We start from the raw sequence: 16,295 nt of genomic DNA on the forward strand, positions 1-16,295 counted from the left end.
AGGTTGTAGCCTCAATTTTCCTGATGAGGTGTGAAGAACTAGGATGTGCTTCATATACACTGAGTGGCCAGATTATTATGACCGGCCAGATTATTATGACCACCCTATCAGTACTTCGTTGGGCCACCTTTGGCCTTCAATACTGCAGCGATTCTTCTTGGCATTGACTCCACAAGATGTTGAAAGATGATGCGAGGAATCTGACACCATGCCTGATGAATAACACTGTCCAGTTCTGTGAGATTTGATGGTTGTGGAACCAGCTGCCTGATGGCTTTTAACTTCGTCCCACAAATGCTCAATTGGATTGAGATCTGGTGATTGTGGGGGCCACCTAAGCAAGGTAAAGTCTCCCTCATGTTCTTGAAACCACTCCTGCACAATATGAGCACCGTGGCATGGCGCATTGTCTTGTTGGAAGAAGCCATCTCCATTGGGATATGCCATCAACATGATAGGATGAACTTGATCAGCAACAATACTTAGGTATGTTGTGCTATTCAGACGTTTGTAATGATCTGACCCTCTAGCAACTTCAGCGCGAAATTATAGCTAATTTGCCTACAAAGGTCAGGTGGTCATAATAATCTGGTCACCCAGTGTATATCTAAGTATCTAACTTTAGGATATATATAATCTAAATCAGTCCTTAAGATACCCACTGTCCTGATTATTGCAAAATTCATTAGACTTATCCACTTGGTTTTTCCCTGTTTTTATTTAATAGTTATCACTTGGCTAATTCAGGCAGAATTTTTCTCACTCATAAACATATCCCTATAGTGTTATTGTGATAGTTAATGAAATAATAGATGTAAAATACTTAGTGCAATACCTGGTATGTGGTAACCGCCCTCCTCCTCAGGAAAAAAACAACAAACAAAACATAAAACCTCAATCAGTCTTAGAGAAGATTTGGCTTATTATTGTAAGTCTCTGCCCTTGGGCAAAATTTTCATGTGTAAAATATATGGAATCAGGTGTCACAGTTCTTATTCCCTTAGAAGTCATCCAACTCATCTGAACAGGTTGCTTAGCTTTTATATGAGGAGAGAGCTGCATATTCCTCTAAGACTAAAGGCTCATTCCGGGCATCTCTTTGCCTCTAGAGGCCAGTTCTCAAGACTCATAGCTGAGCTGTGGAGATCTCCAAGGTTTCCACAGAGATCATGAATAGGTTCTATGGGGTCTGTATATTCCTCTTAAATATACTGGGAAGACAACTTGTGAGACTTTAAAATGAATTGAGTATCTTTACTGGAAAGAAGACATAACCTAGCATACCCTTTGTGATTATGTGACTGTTTAGAGGGCAATTTGAGCTATTTTACAAAGCTGTAAATTACAGATAACTGATAGCAGTTAAAATGATATTGATCCAAAGACAAGCAAATTTGTTCTGGTGGAGGGAAAATTGATTTCCCCCTATTCCAACCATAAGAGGAAAAGGCCAATTTTGCATCCATTTGTAGATTCATTTCAACATTCCTGATTCAACTATGTATGTGTGGTATTTTGAATTCCCTATTGAACCAGTTGATAACATCTTATTAATGCCCTCATTAAAAAACAAGTTAAAGGAATTTTTTTTAAGTATATTTTATTGATTTTTCACAGAGAGGAAAGGATAGGGATAGAGAGTTAGAAACATCGATGAGAGAGAAACATCGACCAGCTGCCTCCTGCACACCTCCTACGGGGGATGTGCCCGCAACCAAGGTACATGCCCTTGGCCGAAATCAAACCTGGGACCCTTCAGTCTGCAGGCCGACGACGCTCTCTCCACTGAGCCAAACCGGTTAGGGCAGAAATTTTTTATATATTTTTCATATTTGTACAACGATCTTGAGTTTGCCCTTTTATAAGCTATTCTTTAATAATGTAATTTTATATTTGTTTTGATTTCTCATAATAATTTAGTAAATAACCTGTGTTTTCTGAGTCACCTAGACCACTATTTTATAACCATATACTCTCATATGAATTCAGTGTTCATGCTTATAGATACAATCATTTTGGCACCAAAAATTATTAATAAGAACAAAGAGAGAAAAAGCCTAATGATGACACTCCACAAAGGGCTTTCCACCACAAACATTAGAATTGTCACTCTGCACTATATTGCCATAAATTATATAGGAATCTGAGTATAGCAAGACAAAGCCATATTCATATGGTAAACAGATATCTTATTTAAACAAAATATCTATCTCCTGTTACATTAAAAATCATTACTGTGAAATTGAGTTTCTCATATTTGTAGATTTTATTTGTAATTATATTTTGTAAGATGTATAAGTACAAAGCATTTATGCCTGGTTTTATTTATATATTTGTAATTTTAAGTAATTGTAATTATAATGAATTAATGCTAAGGTGCAAAGAGCTTTTTCTACTTTCAGTTTTTCCCTTAAAAAGACTCTACATATTATATAAATTTCAAAAACACTGGGCTGAAGAATTGTAAAAAAAAATGTATATTTCAAATTTTGCATTTGTAGAAATTTAGTATATGAGATAAATCTCTGGTATCCTGAAAGAGTTAATTTATTTCAATCTCAGGATCATCTTTAATTCATATTGCCTTCTCATCAGATCATGTTCTATAAGAATAAAGAAGGCTCAAAATAAATGTCATTGTTTGAAAAAACCTAGTCCTAATGAAGCTTTGAAAGTTCCCCTGTATAGCTGCAAAATAGCATTTGTCTCTTCAGATTTTGATGTATTATTAATTTGAGTTTAGTAATATTAGAATCCAATTATGAGAATATTTTATTAGCACAGAACTGCAAAGAGAAATGGTTTTATGTTGTTCCATTTTAAATCCAAGAAGAAAGAAAACCCAAAATGCTAAATTTGAATTGTTTAAACAGATGAAGTCATTTTCCACTCTTCTAAAACAACAGGTGCATCTTGGGAAATGATAGCTAATAGGTGGGAAGTGTTTTAATTATTTGAAAAACACATTTTTTTTTTCTGTATATTATTCATTTAAGAGAGCCTTTTATAGAACTCAGCCTTAAAATTGTATGTATTAGCATGAGTTAACTCTTGGGGATATAACAGAGTGCTCTCTAGTGGCAGAGGTAGGAAATACCAAATACATCTCTAGCTCTACCACTACACTCTGTGGGATGTAAACTTGAGCATTTTTTATGTTCACTTGATGATTGAGACCTGGATTCTCAGCATTCAGTAGACTAAGAAAGTGCCTACTGCCCCCCCCCCCCCCCCACACACACACACTTATTTATTCCTATACCATGGCATATAGTAGGCATTCAATAAATGAATCAATGAAGTTTATAAGTAGGAAGGTTTGGCCAAGACAGCATGTGTATGTTAAAAGAGTTTTTAAAACAGATTCACTAATAGCATCTATAGCTCTATTATAGCAAAAACATTTGAACATTGTTTTAATTAGAGAACATTATTTAACTTAGAATACAAAGACATATAATTGGCAGATTTCTGTTTTGTTTTTCTTTTCACTTATGGAGATAGGCAAACATAGGTAAATATGCAGTACACCTATCATTCTGGATTTCCTTCTGCAGTGGGGTATTTTTCTAAGTGCTATTTTTTGACTTTCTATTTTTCTACTATTATATTTAAGTAGCAAAGAAAATTTTCTCTTTGCCTTAGGGTATGAGATGCTGATTCAGAGAGAACAAAGAATCACATTTTTGGCCTCTGAGCAACTAATTTGACCTTTCTACCTCAACAGTGCAGACAATAGTCTTTAAAGGATGGCTTTGAATTGCAAGTACCAACTACTTATGGGGAAAAAATTCTAAGAGCTTGGATTTAAATATCAAGAGCCAAATCCTGGAGGATTTGGAGTAAAGGGTTTAGGCCACAGAAAGGGTGGGGAAAATGTGTGATGCTATAGGAATTTTCCTAGGAAACCTAGAGGTGATAAAAATAAAAATTCTTTTTGGACTACAAAAGAAGAGATAGAGAAAGGAGAAAAGAGACAGTATAGGTGGCCCTATTCCCTGAACCTACTTTGGGATGGAAATTCAGGAGAGTTGGGTGACAAAAACTCCCCAAAATATTCAGTAACTCTTGCACTGGTGACTAACCTCACATCTACTCTGGAATTGAAAAGTTCCTTGCTGGTTACCCTTCACCCAACTGTCAGCTGCAGTAGGTAGAAATGTCTGCCAGGCAGATCTAAGTAAAGAGAAGGCCTGAGGTAGACTCCTGTCATACCCAAGCTTTCTTCAGCTCTCATAAGGTATAGAGGAAATTACTGAAATTCTGAAGACCATGGCCGAGGAACAAAAGAGAGCTGAGAATCAGTGAGCCTAAAGGATTACTCTACTTGGTGCAAGGGGATACTGTAGATCAGTGATTCCCAAAGTGGGCGCTACCGCCCCCTGGTGGGCGCTGCAGCGATCCAGGGGGGCGGTGATGGCCACAGGTGCAGATTAACTTTTTTTGTATTACCTTTCTATTCTGAGTTCAATAAATAGTTTCATAATTTCAAACTTCAATGTTTCTAATTTACACCTTTCTTTACTATATTTTACGAAAAAGGTAGAAACATTAATACATATATCTTTCTGTTTAATTGCTATTAAAATTTTTAAAAATTAATTTCCAGGGGGCGCTGAGTAATATTTTTTCTGGAAAGGGGGCAGTAGGCCAAATAAGTTTGGGAACCACTGCTGTAGCTGAACAAAGTTTGCATAGTAAGTGACAGGCACCAGAGTAATCAGAAAGGTCAGAAGGGGCAGATAGAACAAACAACTTTTATGGGAGACAGCTGCAGCCAGGGAGGTTACGGGAGATGGCTGCAGCCCGGGAGGGAACTGAAGGACAAACGGCCTGATAAAAAACCAGCAGGCATTAACTCACTTAGAAAGCCAGATCATTAGTGAAAAATTCCAAACTACATTCCCTCCCCGCCGAAAGCAGATAGGTATGTTGACCCACATGGCGCCAGATCTCCAGTAGAATGACCCCAGGTTACTTCCCCCGTTTGCTAAAAAGTATATAATGTGTGCTTAAACTCTTGGTCGGTACTCACAGACACTGCTCTGTGCTCAGAGTAGGCTGTGAGTCCCAGCATGCTGGTATCAATAAACCCTTTGCTTTTTGCATGAGAAGCGTCTCTTGGTTCTTTGTGACAGCGGCTTGCGACCAGGGCGTTACAGTAAGTGCCTCTGGCTAGGGGGTGGGAGGTTAGATGAAGGGTGCTGCTAAATTTTAGCAAACCACAAATTCAGTAAAAGCCAAACAGGGACCTAGGGCTGCAGTGGCAGAACTCTATGGCCTCAGGAGCAAATTCCATTTTATCAATGCCTACAGGACAGAAATAAAAATAATGCCATTGTAATAACCTGGTTATTATTTAACAGGAAAGCAGGAAAGGGAAGGCTCAATAATATAGGCATACCATTTATACAACTTTGCCAAAAAGCTGCACTAACACTCTCAAGTCTGTTCCCCGCTAATCGCTGGGAGAAAGGGACTGGACAAAAGCAGTTTAAACACATGCCCAGTAAGTGTCATGGGAAGGTGCTTACCAAGCCAGGGAACAAATTAGTGGGCAGGGTGGGCGTGGCCACTGCAAGGGGTGGGGCGGGGAAATCTGAATATTTAAACTTGTAAACAAAGAAGCAAGTGCATCCTCTTGGTTTTTGCTTTCTCTCACTCTGGCCTGCAGGTTTTCTGGCTCTCCTGTAGCAGGAGGATGCACTTCCTGCGCCCACATGGCACACGGCAATGTGGGAGTGCTCACACTAGACCAGTGGTCGGCAAACTGCGGCTCGAGAGCCACATGCAGCTCTTTGGCCCCTTGAGTGTGGCTCTTCCACAAAATACCACGTGCGGGAACACACGAACAGTGCGATTGAAACTTCATGGCCCATGCGCAGAAGTCAGTATTTTGTGGAAGAGCCACACTCAAGGGGACAAAGAGCCGCATGTGGCTCGCGAGCCGCAGTTTGCTGACCACTGCACTAGACCAATGAACTTTAATTAGCGTGGATGCTGAGCTACACCTGGCTGCAACATGGACACTGGCCCTGCTTTTGGTTCTGCTGGAACCCTAGCTGCACCTTTTCCAGGACTGGCTTAAGAGGCAGGGGACTTTGGAACCCGAGGCATGTAACTTAAAGTCTTCTCCCACATCTCATTCTCCCCTGTGAATCTTAGAAAATTCTTTTTCTGAAGATACCACAAGAACCTCAACCCCACTCCCACGAGTGACAGAAATTTGATTCTCTGATAAGAAAATGACAACCAAGACTGTAGATGACAGAGATGCAACCACAGATCAGACAACCTGATTCTTGGACAACACATAAAAACTCAACAGAAAGAAAAAGGCAGGGGATAGGAAAAAAGTGGTGGTGGAAAATCCTGAATCTAACCCAAAGTGAGTGAGCTTGGGACAACAGGTGACTAATTTACCTTCAACTGGCAAGATTAGATTTTCTGCTCCCAATCAATTAAAAACCAGAGAGTTGACTTATACTTAGTGGTAGACAAATGCGAGTTGCTTTTTTACACATTTGAATCTGTGACTTGTTACCTTTCCTTCTCAGTCACACATATTTTAAAAACAAAAATTAATATATACAAAATATTTGCTATCCCATTAACACATGACAATCCACATTTAAATAATCAAATGGTAACCAACAGGGAGGAGAAAAGATTGTTCTTCAACTACTGCATCCCCAGCATTTAGTGCAATGATTGACATAAAATACACATCGGTATTTTTGAATCAATAATTAAAAAGTAAGTTTATCTGAATAATAAAGGCCAACATTATTAATCACTTAGTTGTTATTACACTGTTGCTATACCACTTCATTTAACGCTCACATATTTATTTAGTAATATTGTTATTCTTATTTAACAGAGCGGGAAATTGGTTTATAGGAGCTAACTGATCTGCCCAAGGTCCCAGAGCTGGTAAGTGGCACACCTAGGATTTAAGAGTGCACAATCCGAAACATGCCAATGCTGAATCTTAATTTTTAAAAGTTGGTTTTGAATATTTTAAGCAATTTTGGAAAGTCCACACTATCATTTGCTCTAATTTGTCATCTGCAGTTTTTATTTTAGTGTCTCACTTAGCATCACAGCATTTTAGTCCTGAGGAGGAGGGCTTCATACATCACCTGGTTCAGCCCTCTAATTAAGAAATGAAGGAAGAGACAGAGCAAACTAGCACAGTTGACCCTTGAACAAAGTGAGGTGGGGGATTAAGGGTGCACCCAAATTCAATAATCCATGTATAACATTAAAACATTTTAATACATATTTTTATTGAATTTAGAGAGTAATGAAGGAGAGGGAGAGAGAAACATTGATCAGCTGCCTCCTGCACACCCCCTACTAGGGATGGAGCCAGCAACCCAGATATATACCCCAACCAGGAATCGAACTAGCAATCCCTCGGTGCATAGGAAAATGTGGAACCAAACGAGTCACACTGGTCAGGGCTGTGCATAACTTTTGACTTCCCCAAAACTTAAGTTGTCCCTTGCTATCTGCAGAGAAATTGATTCCAGAACCCCCTGTGGATAACAAAATCTGTTGATACTCAAGTCCCCTATATAAAAAAGTGTAGATCAATGCATACAGGTGGCCCTTAGTATCTGCATACTCTCAATCTCAGATCAAAAACAGGACAGGTATTTATTGGGGAAAAAAACACAGTGTATAAGTGGACTGGCACAGATCAAACCCATGTTGTTCAAGGGTCAACCACAGTTCTTAGGGAAAACCCTCTTGCTTTCCTCTTTTCCCTTCAGTTTTTTGTCCTTACCCGCTTTAATAATTGTCAAATGAGTTAAAAGGTGAAGAGTAGTGGCGCTCAGGATTATAAAGGATTAGAAACAGAAGATCAATGAATGTTGAAGTTAAAATTGGTGAAGCAAAGCCCTCTGGGTAAATAAGGCACTATAAACAATATCTAAAACTATGCTTTTAAAGAGCTTGCTAACTGTATCTATTGTAAAGGAATCCTTTATGATGTCATGAATGCTATTATCTCAGGCCTCACAGCTATTTTTATTAGCAGATTTTCTTATTTTGAAGATCTATTCTGTATAGAGTATTCTATTTTAATGTTCTGGGCCAACTTACATAAAACCCAAAATATATCAAAATATCAATTGATTCAAACAATAAAGAGACCTTTCAAATGCCATTCACACATTGTTAGTATTTTTTACTTCATACAAAATGTGGTTTTACTGTTGGCTTTCCAATCAGCTTACTGTAAAGGCATGAGTGAAGAAAAAAAAATGATAATTCGATGAAATGTGTATGAGGATAAATATCCTTAAAATGTTGAATCATTTCCATAGCCATCCATTTTTTAAAACTATTAGACACCAGGATACATTGACAAATGGGTCTAATTGTTTCTCTGTGATGGTCATCAAAGAATTGGTAATTCACTCTATTATTTTGTTAGACATGCACTTCCACTGACATTATAGTGCCCATAAAATGGTCTGATAACTTACAATTGGGATAAAACTAAAGTAATATGTTACAGACTTTGTAAAAATGTTTCTGTGGAACTCATTCCACATTTTATATCTCACGGCATCATCCTTCCTCTTTTTCTTGTCGAATCATCTCATTTCATTCTTGTTATGATCCTCACACTGTTCTTGCAGCTAGTTTTTGCTTAAAGACACAAGTACTATTATTGTATATGGTCAATCACTTCTTGGCTGGGCCTAGTGAGGGCACAATAGGGACAACTTAGAGTGGGTCATGTAACACCAAGGATGTCATTTCATCTGGCACCTCTAGCTCTCCTTGCTGACATGATTTTTTAGTACCTTTATGTTCTTCTTTCCCCTTCTCCAATAGACTGTCATCCCCCTACCCATGTTACAAGGTTTAAATCAGCCCAACAATGAAAAGCACATATTTTCATAAGTAGGAGGAATCTTAAACATAAGCACTTGCCAATGTCTTAGCTTTTGCTCTTTCTTTTGAGTTGTGCATTAGGATGCTTTGATGACTCCTAAAGCTTGAATAATTAATGGAAAGATGGATGTGATCAAGCAGTTTGGAAGTAATTGGCCAATCTGCTCCTTTTATCTTCTGTAGACAGAATCATTTACGGAACTACAACACTGACTTAGGAAAGGCTTTCTGAAAGTTCAGAAGGAAGTCTTTCCTCTTTTTTTTTTTACACATTGGTCATCCTTATTTATCATTTTTCTCTTTCTTTTTTGCCTCTTCTTCCTTAATTTCCTTCTTTTTAATGATTAAATGATTTCATTTTAGCAATTAAAATTAAATATGGATTGTAGATGATGAAATAAATTGCTTAAGTTTGCTTAAATATTGAAGGAAGCCAATTTATCTTAGTGAAAGGTATAGATAAAGGGATTTTGTTTTGAATAGGATACCTATATTTTTAAATGAGGGAGTGAACCTTTGTAGAGCATGTATAATTAAGATATTGAGACCCTAAAATAGTTGACAGGATCTCAAAACTGTCAACAATATTTTCCCCTTAAAGGAAAAGGCCCCAAAGCTGTCAGGGTTTAATAGGACACAAAGCATCATGTTTTGTATCTGTCAACCTCAGTTCTTTGTGTAGAGCTGCAGGCCCCAGAATTGAAATGTGACTTGAGGCCACTACCAGTGGGCAAGATATAAAATTTTCTAAACTCCAGAGAATAAAAATAACAAGTACTTATAACTATGTTCACTGACACTAAAAAGTGCTCAATACTTCTGGCTGTCCTAACTCTAGCTGTGCTTACTCAAGATAAATACCTAGAGCTGCTAACTTGAATTCTAAGCTTTGTCCACAAGGCAATTGCATTAATATCATAATGTCCTTTCTCATCCATTTACTACCATGAGTGGAATTATGTTCCCCCAAATGTATATGTTGAAGTCCTAATTGCCAGTACCTCAGAATGTGACCTTTCTTGGAAAATAGGGTTGTTCATATAATTAGTAAGAGGAGGCCACGGAGCAGTAGGGTGGGCCCCTAATCCAATATGATGGGTATCCTTGTAAGGCAGGAAAATTTGGACACACACCCAGGGAGAACGCCATGTGAAGAGGAGAACAGAGATCAGTGATGTGGCAGAAGCCAAGGAGCAACAGTGATGCCAGCAAACCCCCAGAAGCTAGAAGGCAGGCATGGAACAGATTCTTCTTGACAGCACTCAGAAGGAACCAACCCTGCCTCTTCCATCTCAGTTCTAGTCCCCAGAACTGTGATATACTCTGTAATATATTTCTGTTGTTTGAGTCAATCAATTTGAGATACTTTACTATGGCAGCCCTCGCAAAATAATACAGTAGTTTAATAAAGAGATATATAAAGCCTGATGTGATATTTACAATGCATAGCATATATATTTATTTGTTATGAGGAGAGAACATCTTCAATCATCCAGTAATTAGATCTGAACTAGAGTCCCGGTGCATGGATTCATGCACTGGTGGGGTCCCTCGGTGTGGCCTGTGGGGATTGGGCTAAAACCAGCAGTCCAACACCTCCTGCTGCTCCTGCTCATCCCGGCCCTGCTGCACCTGCCACCGCCGCCACTTGGTAGGCTCGCTGCCACTCCACTGTGGTCTCCAGGCTGCAGAGGCCAACCATGAGCCCTGTGTCTGGCGCCCATCAGTCAGCTGAGTGCCGCCTTCCCCCTGGTGGTCAGTGCGCATCATAGCGACCAGTCATTCTGGTCATTCCAGTCGTTCCAGTTGCTTAGGTTCTTATATATATATAGATTGGCAATTCCAAAATTTTAGAATCACATTTATGTACTCTTCTTGGAGAGCAAACTACCCAATGAGTAAGTCGCATCTTAACATCTGGGTCAAAATCATATCAAATTTTAGGAGTCTTTCAAATAGTAAGAATAAGAACCTACGATGTAGCTTCAAAAACTGATTAAAGTATTGTTGATAGCTATTTCAACTTGTGCCACATAATTTGTATCTTAGATAACTGCAGGGGTAGATCCAGCATTTATGAGGCCTGAATCTTTACTGGATTAACTTCACCTAAAATCCACCTTTGGCCATAAGACAGTGACAACACAGCCCACACACAATACAATCAGTTTTGCAGATATTAAATGATGCTTATATCAACACAATTTTGCTAGATTATAACTATAAGATAAATAAAGGTTGAAAGACAAGGGGAAAGACAAATGACGATGCCAAAAGATATTACAAATGTTCTAGACTGATCAATCTAGCCTAATTTCATGTCAGCATTTCTCTACCAGCAACTGCATTATGTAAGGAATGAGTAATCATATTGTGTCAATAAGAAACCAAATCAATTAGCTGGCCAGTTTGGTAATCTAATGCAAACAGTACATTAAAATAGCTATTGAAATATGAACCAACTGGTTGATTAGAAAGTTACCATATTCCAGTGGTATACCCCATAGACATAGCTTTATATACTCACATCTCTGATACATTCCCTTTCCTTCTGTACAATATTCAGTACTAAATATTTTAGAGTCAACTCAAGAACCTGCAGTATTTCATTTATTTATACCTCTGTCCTTTTTAGTTTCTCAACAGGTATATATCTCTTTGTCTTCCCAATAAATATCTACTTACTTTTCTCTGTCCCATATAGTTTAGTCCCTGACCTTAAAATAATGGGTTGAGGATCCATTACTGTACATTACTCTGCAATAGTTATGTTCTTGAATCCATAAAGGTGAATCATACTCTAAGAAGAGAAATACTTTTTTTTTCTAATCCTCAACTGAGGATATTTTCCATTGATTTTTAAAGAGAGTGGAAGAAAGAAGGAAAGACAGAGAGAAATATCGATGTGAGAGAAACACGTTGATTGGGTGCCTCCTGCATGCACCCTGACCAGGGCTGGGCTCGTGAGGAGCCTACAACCAAGGTACGTGCTCTTGACCTGAATCAAACCCAGGACCCTTCAGTCCGCAGGCTCACACTCTATCCACTGAGCCAAACTGGCCAGGGAGAAGAGAAATACTTTTAAAAGTCCCCACCTTTCTCATGTGTTTATTTTCCTCACGTACAACAGCAGCCCTTACTCAATATTCCTTCTAAATTATCTACAAACTTCCCCCCCCAAGTCTGAGTCCTGGTTCACTCAAGAATTCCCCTTCTTCCTTCTCTTATCTATATAATTAAATCACTGAGCAGCCAAAGGCAAAACCTTTCCAGGACAGCAGTGGAGGGAAAGAAAATAAAAAATCACCTTGGGCTCCAGGTGGAAGGGAAAGTCAGGAAACTCTATGTTCATAATATGCTCCTTCTCTTTTTCAAAACTCAAATACCCTCAGAGACTCCAGGAAAACCACCCTAACTGGCACACTGCCACCTCTCTCACTATCATTGATTACTCCCCCTTCCTTTTTAATGTTATGACTTCTGTACCTTTAACATGTTTATTGAACTTATGATAATATATTGAATTTTTAAGTCTATTTCTGCTGAAGGATGTGAACTTTTTTTGAGATTCATATTTTACCCACAAGCAAATGAAGAATGTCCCCTGTAAACTCTAATTTGGGGTGAGAAGAGCAATATAGAGGAGTAGCAGTTGGCTCCATAGTGATGTGTGAAAGGAGTCCATTCCACTCTTTCTTTAAACAATGATTTTGCTATTAAAAAGGAAAAACAGAGCCCAGCCAGTGTGGCTCAGTGGTTGAGCATTGACCTATGAACCAGGAAATCATGGTTTCATTCCCTGTCAAGGCATATGCCTGGGTTGCTGGCTCGATCTCCAGTAGAGGGTGTGCAGAAGGTAGTCGATCAATGATTCTCTTTCATGGATGTTTCTATCTCTCTCTCCCTCTCCCTCTCTGAAATCAATAAAAATATATTTCTTAAAAAAGGAAAAAAGAGCCATATGATTTCATGTTGAATTTGTGAAAAAATTCAAAAGAAAAATGACTTTTCAAAATTCTCCAGTCTCCAGTCCAATGTGTGAAGTGACCAGAATGTCACTTTCATCCAGTGACAGCCACTGCTCCCCAAGAGCAATAATGCCTGAGCAAAAGAGTTAATAGTCATCAAGAGTATCTATCTGCTTGGGAATGGAGAGACCTGGACCTTTAAAGTCTAAACTTGCAACTTCTCAGCTTCTAGTTCATCTGCTGTTCTACCCATTGTTCCTCTAAGATTTCTTCAATGGACATGTGCCAGAGGGGTGTGTCACTCTCCTTTCCCAAGTCTATTTCTCTCAGAAGAACCACATTTTCTCCTATGACCACCAAAATCCCTCTAGGGATATCATCATAATTTTTGCCCACCTGAATATGCTCCACAGTCTGATGTAGCATAAATTAGCAAATTCACCGATGCTTCTCAAAATGCCTGTAATTATCCTTCCATTTCGAAGGAGATGAGCAACTCACTGTTGATCTTCCAGTGAGGCTGGCGGCACTGGGCATATAGTTCATTTTGAGCTGAGAGAAGGTTGCAGTGTATAGTGGCAGAGGGCCAGTGCGTCCAACATCTCCTTCCTCCTCCTGTGGTCTGATAGTTACTGTCTGCTTAGAACCAAGACCAGAATTGGCCCTGGCTGAAGCCACCTGGGTCTGCAGAGTAGAGTGTGAACTTCTTGAATGAGGAGCTCTACATTCTTAGTGCCTAGCATGCTAATGAGCACATGATACATTCTCAGGTTGTGTCTGAAAGAAAGTGAAATATCTTTACAGGTTTTCTCCAATGTGTCCTTTTTGGTCATGTTTCTTTAGAATCAACATAATAATTTGTTTAGAGTGGCTGGCATATAGTAGTTGCTCAATAAATGGTTACTGACTGTAAGAAGGAATTCACAAGATCTGAGCTTGTGAATAATTAGCCTCTGCAAATAGTCTTTAAGGTCCTAAGTAGAACTCACTGGAGATTTCGGAATACAAAATGTACCGCGTACAGATTTTTAAGATTAATTATAGAATTAGTCAAATTCATGCCAAATTTGCTTTTGGCAATTTTAATGTTCCATATAGAAAATCACTTAGCATCCCTTCACTTTTTTCATTAAAAAAAATAGGAAGGACTTTTAGATCTCTCCCCCATGGATATGAAAAGGTGTCATAAAGTTTCTAAACAATTCAAATACCATCATCAATGCAGGTGATTGCCTTTTTTCTAAACCAGGCTTCACTTCACATCTGACAGTTCTACTCCTCAGATGCTGCCACATAAAGACTGTATTTCAGTTATAAAAATGAAGAGTGGGGGAGAGCACAGCAGGCAGAGGGAAAAACAAGGCAAAGGCTTTGAAACAGGAGGAACTTGGAAAGTTCAGAGAAGAGAAAAGATCCCTGAGTGTGTCCTAGACAACAGTGAGCGTTAGGTGGACAGGAGTAAATTTATGTGGGACCTTTTAGACTATGATCAGAGGTTTAGCTTTACGAGAAGTTACTGAAGGTTCAGCAGGGTATAAGTCATCAACCTGGATCCACTAGAACCAAAGGGTAGAGTCTACAGTGAGATTAGATTTTACAGGAAATATTGGATTGGACCCATGATTTGGGAGGGTGCTGAGGTGGTTTGGAAAGGTCTAATATACTTGGGTGCTACCACGTTGGTAAAGGGATTCCTATTCATTTTTGTTTCATCTCCCTACTCTACTTTTATTTCACATCCTTCCTATCATACACATTGATATAATGGGACTGAGTAACTGAAAAATATATATGCATGAATTCTGGCTTGAAGTCTCATGATAGCCCCTTACCAGCATCAACATATAAAGATTGGCTAATTTGTATGTCCTATCAAATCCACAGCCAGATATGTGGGAACAGCAGAGTCAAACATGCAGCAGGATACTCACACACTGAAGCATACTAAAACATAGACTGACACATTGAACACACTGAAATTAGCTAGTTAGTATATAACCAATCAAAGCAAGGAAGTGGACAGCAAAACCACTAGAGAACTAATTACAGAAAGGGAGTTCCATACTACAGAGTAAAAGAATCCTCTGCTTTCATGGTCTGTTACCAGTCTCCTACCACAGTGTTTCATACTACCCCTCTGCTCTCCTCACACCTTGCTGGGGACCCTGGGCTCTCCCTGAGAGCCCTTGAACTAGGTATTATCCACAGTCTTGACATCATAGAAGGAAGGCCACCCATAGCTTTATGGTGACTAATGGGCCATGTAAGGCACCCACCAAGGTTAAAGTACTGTGAACTTCTGCTCCTACTTCAAAAGGAGTATGTGTAGTGTATATATTAATAGGAAAGTTGATTCTTGATATACTGAATAATACTACACTGGATAGCTTTTCTATGTTTAATAATTCTATAAGTAATTTGGAAAGGTTACCTCCGGTCAGTTTGCATGTGCCACCTTGAAGCCAGTTCACTGTAGGTGTTAAGATGCCCTATAGTTTTGATAGTAATCTACCCAACTCTGTATTGGCTGGATTTCCCCAAAGCTCATTAGTTTCTGATGGAGGCTGCCAAAATCTCAGTTTCTACACCTGTTCTCTTATGTCTTCAACTCCAAAACCCATCTTTCAATTTCAAGGGGAGTAATTTAGGAGATAGAGTTTGGTATATTAATTTTTTCTCTCTCACAGCTAACTTGGAAGGAATAAATATCTAGGAAAGAATAATTGGTACATAGGAATGTGTCTTACCACCAAGTCTTGGTTCTATTTATGTGGCATAAATGAACCAAATGCCAGTTTTTATTTTCAAAATGCACATATATTAATTATGTGATAATTAATTAGCAGATCCTGTTCCGAAATAACAGTTCCCACAGGCTCTTTTAGGAAAGAACTTAAACAAAAAAGAGTCTCTTCACTTTGTTTATTCGGCATTCTGCTTATCTATTTTTAGCAGATTCCTCTTCGCTTTCCCCATTGTACAGGATCAAGGAGCTGAAACTACAGTATAATAAATCTCTTCAATCAGTATGCTCTTAACTACCTATAGAAAGGATAATAAAATATCAAGCTGCCAAAAGCCATGAGCCTATCTTCTATGTAGAATAATGAACCCTTAGGACAGAGACTCTGAATGCTTCCTTATAATAGGTACGCAAAATTGATCAAGCTGCCTGGAAAGGTAGGCACATACTTTATTTTTAATTTTACATTTCTTTAGTGCTTTTCAAAATTATTTAAATGTAAAGAAGCTCCCAGAAACTGGCTTTCTATATCTAACAAAGAAAAACTGAAAGACTGGTGAATATAATCTTTAGCAACACTGTAAAGTCTTGAACATGGGTGGGATGGACCATGACACTGTGCAATCAGGAGAGCAGGAGTGGGCTGTAGAGATTATGGGGCATGTGCAGCC

General features: G+C 38.7%; 1 protein-coding gene and 1 pseudogene across 1 annotated transcript in view; both read right to left on the reverse strand.

The window, feature by feature from the left end:
• The window catches only part of B3GALT1 (beta-1,3-galactosyltransferase 1), a 500,198-nt gene that overhangs the window by 321,209 nt on the left and 162,694 nt on the right, over positions 1–16,295 (reverse strand). The gene's annotated exons all lie outside the window — the stretch shown is intronic.
• LOC139015659 (U6 snRNA-associated Sm-like protein LSm1 pseudogene) lies at positions 13,028–13,427 on the reverse strand (annotated as a pseudogene).

Source organism: Myotis yumanensis, unplaced genomic scaffold (assembly GCF_028538775.1).
Source record: "Myotis yumanensis isolate MYYU_CA2020_CCGP unplaced genomic scaffold, mMyoYum1.0.hap1 SCAF_8, whole genome shotgun sequence".
NCBI lineage: Eukaryota > Metazoa > Chordata > Mammalia > Chiroptera > Vespertilionidae > Myotis > Myotis yumanensis.